At 56.5% G+C, this 15,726-nt stretch overlaps 1 long non-coding RNA gene across 1 annotated transcript; it reads right to left on the bottom strand.

Moving 5' to 3' along the window:
* LOC110256285 lies at positions 10,117–15,054 on the bottom strand. The gene is made up of 3 exons (XR_002337650.1): positions 14,928–15,054; positions 11,729–11,885; positions 10,117–11,479 (listed from the first exon to the last, which is right to left on the bottom strand). It is a non-coding gene; the product is annotated as an uncharacterized LOC110256285 (long non-coding RNA).

The following is a 15,726-nucleotide window of genomic DNA, read 5'->3' as shown; positions in this document are numbered from 1 at the left end:
GGCCTCTCTCAGTGGGTTAAGGATCTGCCATTGCCATGAGCTGCGGTGAAGTTTGCAGACATGGCTCGGATCTGGCATTGCTGTGGCTGTGGTGTAGGCTGGAAGCTCCAGCTCCCATTGGACCCCTAGCCTGGGAACCTCCATATGCCTCGGGTGTGGCCCTAAAAAAAGAGAAACAAAATGGCAAATCACTTTGGGAGCTCTGGTGGACCAGGGGTGTGGACTTGGTGCTCTTACCGCTGCCGCCCGGGTTCAAGCCCTGATCCGGGAACTGAGATCCCACATCAAGCCACTGGGCACTGCAGCCAAAAATAAAATCATTCATTAATAATAAAAAATAAAGCAATCTCAAGCCACCTGAAAGTCCGTTCTAACATTGCAGACCCGAAGCATCCCTCCCTCTCACTCTACGTCCTCAGCAGTCGACACTCAGCAATGCGGTCGCTTCTCCTTGTTGGAGGTAGGCCTGTTCTATCAAGTGGCTGTGAACAAGAAACGGGAAGCTCCTGAGCCATCGCTCCCAGGGGAAACTCGGGGTCAGGCCCTGCGAGCCTCTGGTCCCAAGAGTTTTATCAACCAATCAGTACGCGACCTTGGCGGAGGTGTGTCTCTGTGTAAAGACAGCCGATTCCACCCAAGGTATTGATTCGAGAACACGGAACACAGGCCAGCAGCCCCGTGACTCCTGTAACGAAGCCCCCAAGGTGTATTTTCCACTCAGGGCACAGCCCAGCCTTCCCACCCTTAGGACCTGGACAGCCCTGCCCCCTGCGCCTGGGGCCATTTAAACAGTGACGTCACCAACAAAAAGCACAAAAAAACATGGAAAACGGGGAAGTAAGTTGACCCTGGAAAGAAGCTGGTTGCAGCACGACTACAACAAGGCAGCAGGGTTGCCTCATCTCCTCGGCTGCAGACACACAGGTCAGGCCCGGATTCTTCACCTCGGCCGCTCTGGTCAGTGAGGGACTCTGCAAAGGGCCGTGAGCATTGATTTGGGGCCACAAATAAGTTTTAGAGAGTAAGTGTTGTGGACTGAATTGCACTCCCCGAGTTCCCGTGTTGAGGTCCCAACCCCCAGTTCTTCAGAGTGTGACTCTATCTGCTGAAGGTCCTTTGATCAAGCTGCAATCGGGGTGTCAGGGTGGGTCCTCGAGCAATCCGACGGTGTCCTTATGAAAAGAGGAGAAGGCGCAGACACGCAGAGGAGACCAGATCCCATAGGGCTGGTGTCCTTAGACGGGGAAGAAACAGCCTGTCCTCAGACACAGATACGCCTGCGCGGATGCAGGAGGAGACAGCCATTGGCACGCCCGGGGCAGAAGCCTCTAGCTGCCTGCAGATTGAACAAACCCTTCTGTTGTTTAAACCACTGGCTGTGGTTCTGAGTCATGGCAGCCTGGGCCACCCAACGCAGGGGACAGAGTCCCAAACACAGAGGCCACACCTCCAAGGACCGACTGCCTGGGCGTAACCTTCAAAGGGGCCATTTTCTTGATTTCCTCTTTGTTCTTTATAGTTTCCTTCCTTCTGCTGACTTTAGGTCTTTTTTGTTCTTCTTTTTCCAATTCGTTTAGGTGGAAGATTAAGTTGTCAATTTGAGATCATTCTTCTTTTTTGAGAAAGGCCTGTATCGCTATGAATTTCCCCCTGAGCACTGCTTTTGCAGCATCCCATAGATTTTGAGAGGTTGTGTCTTCATTATCATTTGTCTCCAGGTATTTTTTAATTTCCGTCTTGATTTCCTCATTGACCCATTGGCTTTTTAGTAGCATGTTGTTTTGTCTCCATGTAGTAGGTTTTTTCTCTTTTCTTTTCCTGTGGTTGATTTCTAGTTTCAAGCCATTGTGGTCAGAGAAAATACTTGAAATAATTTCTATGCTTCTAAATTTGTTGAGGTTAGCTTTGTATCCCAATATGTGGTTGATTCTTGAGAAGGATCCATGTGCACTTGGGAAGAATGTGCATTCCGATTTTTTTGGATGGAATATCCTGAAGATGTCAATTAGGTCTAACTTTTCTATTGTGTCCTTTAGGATCTGTTGCTTTAGTTGTTTCCTGTCTAGAGGGTCTGTCCATTGATGTGAGTGGGGTATTAAAGTCTCCTACTATGATTGTATTCCCATCAATTTCTCCCTTTGTGTCTGTTAATATTTGTTGTATGTATCAAAGGGGCCGTTTTCTTTCTCATTCATGTAGAGTATGCAGCTCCCCCAGGGAACTTACAATTACAGGAGCCTCTGCTCTGAGAGATTGTTCTAGAGCCTGATTCCAAGGTCAGGAACTGCTCAGGCTTGCGGCTGCTCTTACTTCCAGCCTCGGTGACTCAATGTCTTTCTGCGCTTAAACACGAGATCACAGCTCGGCAGTGGCAGTGACTGTCCCGTACGTCTCAGAGCCAGAGTTACCCTGGTCCTGTCATTCTGTGTGACTTCGAAGTAGGTTTATCGCATGTTTAAAATGTAAAACTGCCCAGCAGAGCACAGGCTGGAAGGCGTGATGTTTCAGTGCAAACTATTCTTCTCAGTGGAGTCTTTCTTCCTTCCTTCCATCCTTCCTTCTTTTCTTTCTTTTTTGCTTTTTAGGGCTGCACCCGTAGCATATGGAGGTTCCCAGGCTATGGGTCGAATCGGAGCTGTAGCCGCCAGCCTACACCAGAGCCACAGCAACTCAGGATCCGAGCCACGTCTGAGACCTACACCACAGCTCACGGCAACACCAGATCCTTAACCCACTGAGTGGGGCCAGGGATCGAACCCCCATCCTCATGGATACTAGTTGGGTTTATAACCCGCTGAACCACAACAGGAGCTCCCTTGATGGAGTATTTCCCTGATTTCGAAGACTCTCTTTAAAATGGAAATCTATTCTTTCTGCCATGAACGGTTGGTTTTAAAGAACAAATGGGGAAAATCATGATTTTTCCCCGATTGCCCTGGACATGGCTGAGCCGCCTGGAGGAGGGGAGGTTCCAGATGGAGCAGGCGGGGTGGCCAATGCGCCAGGCATGCCACTGGCCTCGGGGTCCCAGCTGAGACCCCAGGCACGTCTCCAGGCTGCCCAGGTCGGACCTGAAGCCGCCCCCCCACGCAGCCCCCCAGCAGCTCCGGCAAAGGCCTTGGCAGACGGCAGACCTCAGCCCTGCCTCTGTGAGCCCAAGGCTGCAACCGCCAGGTCACCAGCAGCTTTGGGGCACCCGGGAGGAGATGAAGCCCCAGGAGTCCACCCCAGCATGTCACCAGGGTGAGCAGCCCCTTCCCACGCCTCCCACTGGCAGAGCCGCCCAGTAAACGGACCTGGGGCAGCGGCTCTTGCCCGCCAGCCCTTCCTGGTCAGCCTTGTGCTCTGAGGACCATGCAGCCGTGGGAGCCCGCGGGTGCCTCTGCGCTGTGCTGTTATTCTCCCCACACGAAGGGGGACTGTCGCCAGGAGGTGCTTCTTCGAGAAGGTCCACGTGAGCCAAGGCTTTAGAAGAGGACCCTGAGGCTGTTGGCGCACTGGCCACCCCGACCGGCTCCCTCTGGAATGTCCCCTCCTCTACGCGGCTCAGCCATGTCCAGGGCAATCGGGGAAAAATCATGATTTTCCCCATTTGTTCTTTAAAACCAACCGTTCACGACAAAAAGAATAAATTTCCATTTTAAAGAGAGGCTGTTGGTCTTCATTCTCTTTTAATAGCCTTTTTGTGATAAAATGATATGTCACCGTTGTTCAGAATTTGGGCAAATCCAATACATCTACAAGGGGGGGGAGCCACAGCCCTACCGACTCCGGGGTTTATTCGCACTTCTGTGGACTCCAGGCGTTCTCAGAGGAAGTGGCCCATCTGCCCATTTCGCTTGTTGGACCATTGATCAGGGCCCTGGGAGACAAATAAAAGGTGTGTCCCCGAGAAGACGGGCCCCCAACATCCCAGCCGTGGGCTCCCGAGACATGGAAGGGCCACCCCGCTGAGGACACACCCAAAGGAGGGGCCCTGGGGGCACGACCGTCTGTCCCCTTAGTCACACCTGTGCAGTGGGCCCCACAGCCCTCGTGCTGAGCCGTGAGCCGGACATCTGGCTGGACCCTGCCTTGTGTGGGAGACCAGGACAGCTGGGCTCCGATGCTCCTGCACCTCTGGCTGGTCCTAGAGGCCCCAGCAAAGGTCTTCCCACCCAGCCCAGCCGTGACACCTGTAAGGCCACAGAGCCAACCCCAAGGCCACCTCCAGGACACAGGACGTGCACAGGTGTGCATCTGGCTTCCAGGCCAGATCTGTGCGGAGCAGAGGGAGGGATGACCCTGGAGCCCCCGGGCTGAGAGGGGGGACCTGGAGTGGGGCTGCAGAGGGGAAGGGTGGGATCCAGGCCATCCACCCCAGGCTCCAGACTCTCCTCCCCAGGACTGTGCCCAGTGCCAGCCTTGCCATCTCTTGGCCCACAGCTCCCCGCCCCACCCCAGCTCCTTGGAGAGGCCCCATCGCCCTCTGCCTGTCCCTGAGAGAGCCAGAGCGGCCCCGAGGCCCGCCCCTGCCCCATTGACCAGGGCAGCCTTGGCCTCATAGGAGGGGAGGGGCCCGCGAAGCCCACTGGCTCCTGTGAAGAGACAGGGGACCAGGAGGTGAGCTGAGAGTGCGCGCTCAGGGCTCAGAATTGCCCTGAGCCCTCCTCTGCCCTGTGCCCTGTGAGTGCAGCTCTGCACAGACATTCTGTCCCCAGCACACCCTGGAGGAGCCCCCTGTCACCACCCTTCTCTGGGGACCGAGGCCCAGAGGCCATGAGCGGCCCCTGCCGCAGGGACACGGCACCCACGGCTCCCCTGAGCCCACCTGGTCCAGCCCGGGTGTCGGGAGGAGTGAGCCCCCTGGCAGGTTGAAGAGACGAAGCATCAATCGAAGAGAAGAGAGTGTATTTGTCTGAAAACCAGGAGCAGGTGAATCCAGAGGTGAATCTGTTTATGTCAGGACACCTGGGCCAGGCACCGGGGCCACCGCACGTCCGGGGGACACTGGTGCCCCATAGGACCACATGTGTCCTAGGGGGTCTGTTGTCACAGTGAGAGCCCACGGCAGAGCGAGGGGCAGCCAGCTGGGGGGGTGGGGCAGACCTGGAGGGGGTGTCTGTGTGTGTGTGTATACGAGGGTGGGGCGGGGGTGCAGCATGTGTATTTGGGGGAGCGAGAGCCACAGTCCCCGAGACCCCCTTTCTTTCACGTCTAGACAAATCGGGCCGCGTCAGGAGTTTGGGCCGGAGCCCGTGTGGGCAGGAAGCCGGCCCCAGGCTCATCGCATTGTCTCTGGGCCGGTGCAGCCTCTGCTCTCAGCAGATTTGCGTCCTGCTGCGCCCCAGCCAAACGCCAGCGCTTCTCACACAAAGGCTGGTATTTGCTTTCCCTGCAGGATTCCGCGGTCAGCAGTTTGCAGGTCCAGTCACAAAGGCCCGCCCCCCCCCCCCCCCCCCGAGTTTCCAGCCCAGGGCCCCCCGGGGCTCCCGCCTGCCTGGCGTGGCTGGGGGTCAGCTGGTGCAGCCTTGCTTGCCCTGACTCCGTGAGGCCGGCAGGATGGACAGCCAGCCCCTGCCCACCCCACCTCGGCCCTCGGCAGGGAGCGAGGGGCCAGCCGGCCTCCAGCCCCTTCCGAGGCACAGGCATCGGCAGGCCCGCCCAGGCCCCCCGGACACCGCCTGAAGGGGAAACGAGCTGAGCTGGAGACTTAGAGACGGTTCTGCTCCAGACACATCGGTGGCGTCTGGCTGCCGGGACCCCCTCTTCTGCTCACCAGCACCTGGCGTTTACAATCACTCGTGTCAGGAGAGGGAAGCACTACCTCACTGGGTTCATTTTTGTGACGAAAATATTCATACATCTAAACAGTAGAGAAAAGGATGCAGTGAAGCCCCACGCGTTCATCGGCCAGGTTCAACAGCTGGGACGAGCTGAGCCTCGTCTCTTTCCTTTAGCCTCACCCACAGCCTATGAAGGTTCCCAGGCCAGGGATCGAACCGATGCCACACGGTGATCTGAACCTCAGCCGAGACACACCCGGTCCCTAACTTGCTGAACCACTGGGACACTCCATCTTCTTCCTTCCTGAAGTACTAAGGCAAAGCCCAGACTCCCTGTCACTTTAACCCTGCACACTTCACTGCCGCCCGTAAAAAGACGCATATCGCCTCGTGCAGGCCTGAATTCCACTTCTTTTTTGACAGTCATCATTTCCTGGTCCCATCACACACCTGGTCCCGCACCAAATATCTCCGATGGTCGCAAACGTGGCCTTTCACGGTGGATTTGTTAGAATCTGGACCCAAACCAAATACCCTCCTGCTTTGGCTGTCACGGGGGTGGGGGGGTCTCTCCTCCAAAGCTTTTTCTGCGTCACAGAGAGGCCGGGTGCGTTCTCCTCTTTCGATCGGGTACATGGTGCACCTCGGGGCTTCACTGTCTCCTGTTGACCCGTCTCCCCCGGGCAGCTCCCGTCCACCCGGCTGGGTCTTTCTTGACCGAGGCTTCCCAGAAAGACAAGCCTGGGCAAAGCCTTGGGGTACCGCTTCCCCGGCAGGCGCCATCCCAGGGAAACAAAAGTGGGGGAGGCAAAGGGAGGAGAGAAGGGAACAAGGGGTGAGAGAAGAGAGATGAAGCTGCACCACCCGCGGTGCTTTCACAGAACGCAGTAGGCGACTATCCAAGGGAGAATGCAGCGCCTCACGATATAACACGATGGAACAGAATACCGTGCTGTCCAACAGAAGCGAATCCGACTAGGAACAATGAGGTTGCGGGTTCGATCCCTGGCCTCGCTCCGAGGGTTAAGGATCTGGCGTTGCTGTGGCTGTGGTGGAGGCCAGCAGCAACAGCTCCGATTTGACCCCGAGCCTGGGAACCTCCATATGCTGTGGCTGCAGCCCTAAAAAAAAAAGATGAAAGACAAAAATATATATCTATAATAATGTAATACAATGCAATATAACACAATACAATATGCTATAATACAACATCATATGGTACAATATATAATATATAAAACTGTACAAAATAATGTATAATATTATAAAATACAATATAAGGAGTTCCTTTTGTGGCTCAGCAAGTTAAGAACCCGACTAGTATCCGTGAGGATGCGGGTTCAGACACTGGCCTCTCTCTGTGGGTTAAGGATCTGGCTTTGCCAAAAGCCCTCGTAGATCACAGATGCAGCTCAGATCTGGTGTAGCTGTGGCTGCGGCACAGGCCGTGGCCTCCAGCTCCGATTTGACCCCCTAGTCTCGGAACTTCCATATGCTGTGGGTGGGGCCCTAAAAAAACAAACAAACAAAATATATATAATACAACACAATATAATGCAATGTATAATACAATACAGAACAATACAATATGTAATATAATGCAACACAATTCAATATAATATAGCATAATATAATGTAGCATACTAAAGCAATACAATATAATGCAAGACAATACAATATATAAATAAAGCAGTACAATACAATATAATACAATACAATATTATAATATAATGTATACGGTGACAGTCTATGGAGCTGGCCGCAGCCCTTAGGAAAACACAGCTGGCAGGACCTCAGAACAGAATTTAACTGCCAGTCTGCCCCATGTCCTGGCTCTCACTGGCCAAATCTGCTCCCAGGTCACTAACTCCCCGCATTGCTAAACACCCCCACCCCCTCACCCCCCCTCCCCCGGGCAGCCCCTGGAGAGCCAGCCCTCGCTCGGTAGGACCAGTCAGCCCGAGGGCTGGAGCTCCCGCTGGGTGGGGTGGCACAGGGGCTGTTAGGAGCCAGCCAGTGGGGTTAGTCTGCCCTCTAAGTTCAGGAATTTGCATCTGTGCTCTGAATGCCCTTGGCCTGTAATCTTTCTCTTACTGTCCTGAGCTGGTTTTGATAAAAAGCTGATGATTCATAATAAAATGGGGGGCGGGGCATGTTTTCTATTTTCCTTTTCTCTGGAAGAGCTTCCTTAAACGCTGGTAAACTTACCTGGAAACATCTGGGCCTGAGGTTTTCTGTTTGGGCACAGTTTTTCTACCAATTCCATCTTTGCCATGGTTACAGGACGTCTGGTTTTCTGTTTTTCTCCTGAGTCAGCCGTGGTGATTTGTGGTTTCCCTTCTTTTGTACAGTTTTGTGGGGGCGCCCAGAGTCGGTGGCGTTCGGAGCTCCCCCCGGGCCTGAGCGCACCGCCCCCGCCCCATGAGCTTGAAGCGGGGGGCCTGTGGCCCTGCTGGCTTGGGTCCCCTGGCCCTTTCCCCTGGTTAATCTGGAAAGGGCTGTTAATTTTGCTAGGTGTTTCACGAATCAAGTTTGCTGTTTTCTAGTTCATCAGTTTCAGCTCATTATTATATTCGCGCTGCCGCGTGTCCTGGGCTAATGCTGTTACCGTCTTTAACGTTACACGATCGCTTAGCCACTCAGTTTTTCACGCGGGATGCGGGCTCCCCTCCTCGCCCCAGCTGCATCTCAGGGGCAGGCTGAGTGTGGGGGCGGCCTCCCCACGCAGGGGCCCGTCGCACCACCTGGCTTGTGACATTTCCAACGAAGCCCAGCGCAGGGCCGCCCAGAGGAGTCCTGGGTGTAGACGCCGGCTTGAGGGGACGTCCACTTACGTGTTTTCCTGATTCCACCCCAACCCCAACCTAAGGACTCACGTCCTGTGCTTCTGCTCTGTTCAGAGGAACTAACAATTTGGGGCAGGGTGAGGGGACGGGGACACTAAGCTGAAGGGACGGGGCCTTTTGAAAAGCCCCCATGAAAGCGAACCTCCACCGTCACCTTCGGGGAAGTTTCATATCTGAATGGGGCCCCGTCTGGGGCTGTTCTCAGCCTGAGCCTACAGCCCCGTTCGCAGGGCAGCGGCTGAGGCACATAGGAAACCAGGGCCCACGGGACCCACAAGCGGGCTCTGCCTCTCCCGGTGCCGGCGGGCAATGCCTCCCTTCGCTTTGCTGGCCCATCACCTCGCTGCCAGGCATCATAATCAGATTGTCAGACCCCACGCTGCCCAAACCATCCCTTGACCCTCCCAAAAGTTTTGGCTGACAATTTTTTGTGTGTGTGTATCTTTTTTTTTTTTTTGGCTATTTCTTGGGCCGCTCCCGCGGCATATGGAGGTTCCCAGGCTAGGGGTCGAATCGGAGATGCAGCCACCAGCCTACGCCAGAGCCACAGCAATGCAGGATCCGAGCTGCATCTGCGACCTACACCACAGCTCACGGCAACGCCGGATCGTTAATCCACTAAGCAAGGGCAGGGATCGAACCCACAACCTCATGGTTCCTAGTCGGATTCATTAACCACTGCGCCACGAGGGGAACTCCTTGGCTGACAATTTTTGTAGTTACTCCACCTATAACTGGGAGGATAGGAGCCACCAGGTGGCCAGCAAGAAGCAAGGTGAGGGGCCGTCAGCCTGGCCAGGACCGCGGGGCCGCGTGAGGCTGTGGACACCAGTGTCACAGAGTCAGCAGGCAGAACATGGCTCTGAGGCAGCCTCTGGTTCCCTCCTGAGCCCAGGGACACAGCTTTCCCGGACCAGAGACTCCACTCTGCTGAGCTACACAGGGCGGCCAGATGCAAAGCCAGAGAGCAGGGCATCTGCAGCCCTGGGTCTACTTAGTTGGATCTGGAGGCAGCCAGCATCCAGAGCAGCTCCTGGCCTGGGTGCTGCACAGAGAGCCGCCCTGACCCCTCTTCTCCAGTGACGCCGTCAAGGAGAAGCAGCGACACGGGGATGGGTGTCTCTGCCGGGTCTCCCAAGGCAGACCCTAAGGGAAGGCACTGGTGCTGGTGCCTTTGCCGGGGGACCTGGGAAGAAGAAGCGTTGAGGGGCAGGGAGACAGGGCAGGAGAGAAGCCAGCAAAGGTCGCCTGATGGTCACTGACATGGGCAACTGGGGCCTGGCCCGTGGGCACCCCTGAGGAGCCACGTTGGATACATGGCAGGGCCGCCCCCATCAGGGGCAGAAGCCGCGGCGTTTACCCTGACACAGCCCCCCTGCTGGAAGGCTGCTCCGGGGGACGTTGACTCTGGCACTTCGGGGAGTTTCACTTGGGCTGAGCGGACCCCTGGACCCCGAGAACAGAGAAGCAGGGGGACCATGCCCCTCCGAAATGGCCCCTTTGCTGTGGTGGGCTCAGAGGCCACCGGGGGCTGCAGGCAGGGCAGCAACAGATCTCCCGATGGTGTGAACAGTCCAGGAGTCAGAGACCATGACACAGATCAAACAAGGGCTGTGAGTCAGGGCTCCCCAGGGAAACCAAACCACAAGACGGATGGATGATGGACACAAAGAGACACGTGACAGATACGGATGGATGGATGGGTGGGTGGATGGATGGATGGATGGATGAGCAAACGAATACACTTCCCAAACCTGACTTCTCCACAAATCTTTTCACTGCTCTCTGCAAAGAATACCCAGAATTCAAGTCCGATTCACCAGCCCACAGCCCCCCAAATCTGAGACGCCATCACCTCTCGCCTGGATAATTACAGTTGCGTCCTTGCTGGGCTCCCCATTTCCGCATTTGCCCCCCAGAAGCTCTTCAGCCAGCAGCCAGGGTGATCCCCTAAAGTCACATAAGCCATTCATGTGCCCCAGACCTCACCTGTCATTCCATCCCGCCCGAGCAAAAGCCTAAGTCTTACCATGACCTGCGATGCCTTTTGAGGTCTGGCCTCTCCCTCCCTGCCCCCATTCCTGATGCTCAGCCACACTGGCCCCTGCAGTCGCTCAGATGTCACCTTTGCACTTCCTTCCATTATCTGAGGGGCTGGGTCACTCGCTTCCTGGAGGTCCTTACCCAAAAACCACCTGGTCAGTGACGGTTTCCCCCTGTGACATGGCCACAGTCCACGGCAGGCAGAGTGCACGTCCCCACCCCTCCAACTCCTGCTTGGCCCCTTAACTCTCTCTGGGCAGTGGGGTGTGAGGAGATGTAACTTCGGCCACATTCTGCAGGAGGCTTTCGATGTGGGGGGTTCGACCCTGCACCGCAAGAAGCGAATGCCCAGCAGACGCTGCCCTCAGTCTGAGCACTGGCAGAGACACAGGTGGAGACCTAAACCCATCCCGAGGTCTGAAGCAGAACCCCTGAGCGAGAAATAAATGTCAGAGTTTGCAAGCGACTGAGGTTTGGGATGTTTGTTACGTAGCATCACCATAGCAACAGCTGACGGATACACAAGGGCTCCAACCCTATTTCCCACCTCCCTCCCAATTTAATATTTTTCTCAACATGTGTCACTCTCTAATGTGCATTATACGTGCCTTATTTATCTTGTTCCTTTATCATGTCTGCCATCCCAACAGAAGGTAGGGTCCATAAAGAAGAGGGATTCTCTTCTCTTGCTGCTGATATCCTCTTCCTCCTCCGGGGCCTTCCCAGTGAATTTCGGCGAGCCTGGTACACACGCGTGAGGAGTCCCACGTCCAGACACGTGAGATTATCTACGAGGCCTTTTGTGGGTTTATGCAAGAGGCTCCCCTGCGGAGAAGGAACAAGGAAAAGCACCCCCTTCGCAGCTGGGACCTCCGAGCTGGAGCTTCATTCTGCTCTCACAGCCCCCCACCCACCCCCACAGATCCTGGGGGTTGCAGTAAGCAGCCTTTGTTTTAACCCTCCTGGGAACACAGTTTAGGGCTCTGTGAACAAACGAGGCTTGTTCTCCTCCAACTGAAGCCCCTCTCAAAACTAGGGGCAGACCACCAAGGAGGAGGGGTCCCGGGGACTCACCATGCTGGGGAGGGAGGGTCTCCTTGCTCCAGGCACCTGAGGAGCAGGCGGTCCCGTGTGTGCGCTGTGCGAGCCTGTGCAGGGAACCGTCTTCTCTCGGTTTCTAACGTGCTTTTAACGGCCCTCCGAGTCCACCTTTACCACCTCCCCATGAGACCTGGTCATGGAAGGGAACATTCTGGTCTGATGGCCACAGGCAGGCTGTCACCTGGTGGCCAATCCAGGAGCACCTTTCCTGTTTTCGCCCACCTGCCCCAACTCTGCCTGAGGCTCATCCTTGGGCTGTTTGACCAGGGCCACTAGCCCCTGTCAGTCTAGACAGCCAGAGGTTTCCAGAAGGCTACGCAGGCAGCACCCCCGCTTTCTAACTCCAAAGGCTGCCGGCAGCCAGCATTCCAGAACGGGACTCCCTGTGCAGCCGCCTCCTGCTGGACCCGCCCTCTCTCTCCCACCGGCCTCATCTGGGTCCACACAGATGCTTCTCCAGGCCCCTCAGCTTCTCCAGCCCCCTCTGAGAAACTAGAAGGGGTCTGACCGCCCTGAAATTTCCACAAAGCCACCGTTTTTCTGTCCCTGGGTGTAGCAGCTGGCCATTTAGAGCCAACAACTGTCTATACCACCAGCTCACGCCCACCTGACACCAGACAGTTCATGAGACCCTGTACAGGGTTGAATCTGGTCCCCCCAAGAATGTGTTCCCATCGTGGCTCAGCGGTTAACAAGTCCGACTTGTATCCATGAGGACACAGGTTCAATCCCTGGCCTCGCTCAGTGGGTTAAGGATCCAGCATTGCCATGAGCTGGCTCGGATCCCGCGTGGCTGTGGCTGCGGCGTAGGGCAGCAGCTGGAGCTCTGATTAGACCCCTAGCCTGAGAACCTCCATATGCCGCAGGTGTGGCCCTAGAAAGACAAAAAGAAGGAAAGGGAGATTGGACATAGAGACACACACAGAGGGAAGAACATGTGAGGACAGAGGCAGAGACTGGAACAATGTCACCACGTGCCAGGGAGGACCAGGCTCTGCCAAACCTGCCAGAAGCTGGAGGGGGGTGGTGCTGCTTTCCTGGTGTCTTTGGAGGGAACCAGCCCTGCAAACATCTTGAATTCGGACTCCTGGCCTCCAGGCTGGGAGGAGGGTCTTGTTTTCAGCCGCCCCACCTGTGGTGCTTGGACATGGCAGCCCAGGACCCTCACACAAGCCCCTTGTGCTCCCCCCGTGGGGTGTCATCAGCCTGAGAGGTGGGTCAGGCACAGTGAGGGGATGGCTTTGCCAGGACAGCCAGGTTCCCGCTCACAGCTGGCTGGCCTGGGCGGGCCCCGTCTCTGTTTCCTCTCCATAAAACAGGGGGCTGGACCACCCACCGGGAGGTCCCTTCCATTCCCGCATCCCTGGTTCTGAGCGGGACCTGCACCTCTGTGTGCTCAAGCACCGCGTGGCTCACTTGCCCTCCCCAGGCAGACTCAAGGGAGTGTGTGTCCTTCCGCAAGATGCCCGCGGCCCAGCACAGGTTAGGGCAGGGCAGGACACAGAGCCCAGCCCTAGCACTGCCTCAGCCTCTAGGTGACTTCCTGCCGTGGTGAGTGGCCAGCGTGGCTTGACACTGCAGCCAGGGTACGTGCCTGCTGGGCAGCGCTGCATGCAGCATGGGCAGGCAGCACACCTATGGGGCCAGCGCCCAGGGCAGGATGACAGGGGTCGAGGGCCGCCAGGCAGGGAGTCCTATTTGGCCAAGTGACCTCGTTGTGACGACAGGGAGCAGGTGCAGCTGCAGCATCACCGCCAAGTACAACCTGCTGGGAGACAGACGGTTCCGCCCGCAGTGACTAGGGCTCTGGTTCCCTGCGACCATCAGCACCCAGTCCTGGGAAGGAGGAGAGGAGCCCAGTCCTGCTGGGAGGACAAGGGTCATCAGAGAGGCAGGTTGCCAAGCAGGGTGCCCCCAGCCTGAGACCCATGCAGGCAGTGGTGCAGCAGTGGAAGAACTGCCAGCTGAGGGCTGGGCCAGGGGACAAGGAAGGCCTCCTGCAGAGCACGGCCCGGATCTGGGCCTCGTTACAGCCCCCACTTCCTAGCACTCAGCCCCGACTCAGCCCCCACCCAGCCCAGCCCCGGAGGCAGCACGGCTCAGCACCACCCGGTGCCTCTGGGCTCCTTCAGACACCCCGAAACCTAGGAGCCCTGGACACCAGGATGGGCGGGTGACCCCAGCACATGGGTTGGCAGGCAGAGGAGATGATGCAACAGAAATGAATTCCCCACCACCGACCCCCACTGACAGCCAGGGAGGAGGGACTGGGTCCCACCCCTCCTGCAGCTTCCACCTCCACCCACCCCCCAAGGCTGCATCACCCAGCAGGCATCCCACCAGGGGTTCTGACCCGAGACGGCCTGTCGGCAGCTAGGCGGTGCCATGGGACCAGTCCTGGTGGACAGACAGAAGGAGGTGAGATGTGCCGGGCCACTGAAAGCCAGGGCCACTGGACACACTTTTTCTCCTCTTTTTCTTTTCGCTGCCCCCAAGGCACCGGAAGGTTCCGGGCCAGGGGTGGAACCCAAGCCCCAGCAGTGACAATGCCGAATCCTTAACCACTAGGCCACAAGGGAACTCCTGGGCAGGTATTATATTTAGACGATAAAGAAATACACCTTTATCTGTTTAAAAGAATTACAAGTAGAAACCTTGGGCCCTGTTTCGGGGGGTTGGAGCAGTGGCAAGCCCCTGATACCCCAGGAGAGGCAGTGGCTGAGGAGCTCGCACTGGGTGGGGCTGAAGTGAGGGTTTTAACTAAGGGACAGATGCCTCCCTGGCTGAAAGGGCAGATGTGTGCCTTTTCAGCTACTCCCTCATACCACCTTATTGTAATTATGTAGCAACTATGTACCCTATGCCAGCAGCCCTGCTGATCCTGTTGCCAGCATTGCCTATCCGCTCTGCTTCTGTTGCTTGCTCAGTTTCTTTGGCAAGAACACTGTCTGTTCCGGGAAGGCGGAGGTCCGGGCTGCTTCCATGGGAAAAACAAGACCCTGTCTGGGATAAAAGTTGCTGAGAACAAAGACCTGGCGCTCAGACTCTGGAGGTGACTCTGAGCCCCCAGGGGTGCTGGATAAACCTTGCTCTGCCCAGCTCTGAGTGCCATTCGTCTCCTTCCGCTGCCACGGTTTCTACAGTGTCTGCACCAGGACTAGGGCGGACTCACCAGAATCCCTCTGTCCCCCAAGTCAGTTTCCATCGTCAACTATGCGGCATCTCTTTAGGAAACCTCGAGCTTTCCCCACTGAGATGTGCAGGTGGCGACTGGGCGGAGCCTTCTCGCCGCCCCAAAGCGGGAGACTCACGCCCCCTAGTGTCCGTTGCGCAGCCCGGGGGGAGCTCCCGCGTCCAGGGTGGGGCGACCGATCTGTGCCGCCGAAGTCTGAATGTGGCAAAGTCTGAATTTTGCAAGGTCTGTCCTTGAGTGTCGCCTGGCAAATACGCCAGCAACTCACACCATCACCCACAGGGTCTGGCACGTCTGAAATGAGCTTCGAACAGCTGCCAAGCAGAAAGAGTTCAAAGACACGCATCTAAAGACATACAGACTCGCCTCCGTCTGCTGCAGCAGCTTCAGGGCAGGGACGTGTCCCGCCGCGGAGCCGTGCAGGGGCGGGGCAGCCCGGACTCGCAGGTGCTGGGCGCAGCTGTGTCTGCGACGGCAAAAGCGGACACTGGCTAAAGGTGCAGCCTTAGAGGGCAGGTGCCCTGAATTCCACCGCATGGAATATTCTGCAGCTGTCTAAAAAAATGAAGTTTGCCCCTAGTGGCATATTCGCAAAAAGAAAAGGTGGAAGCAGCCCACACACCCAGCAGTGGGTGAATGGTTGAGCCCGATGTGGTCCGTCCCAGCCTCAAAATGGGAGGATATTCTGACCCAGGCTGCCGTGTGGATAGATCTTGAGGACGTCATGCTTCGTGACACAAGCCAGTCACAAAAGGACATGCTGTGTGATCCACTTATG

This window comes from Sus scrofa, chromosome 13 (assembly GCF_000003025.6).
Source record: "Sus scrofa isolate TJ Tabasco breed Duroc chromosome 13, Sscrofa11.1, whole genome shotgun sequence".
NCBI classification, from domain to species: Eukaryota; Metazoa; Chordata; class Mammalia; order Artiodactyla; family Suidae; genus Sus; species Sus scrofa.
This window is presented reverse-complemented; position numbering and strand designations above follow the sequence as displayed.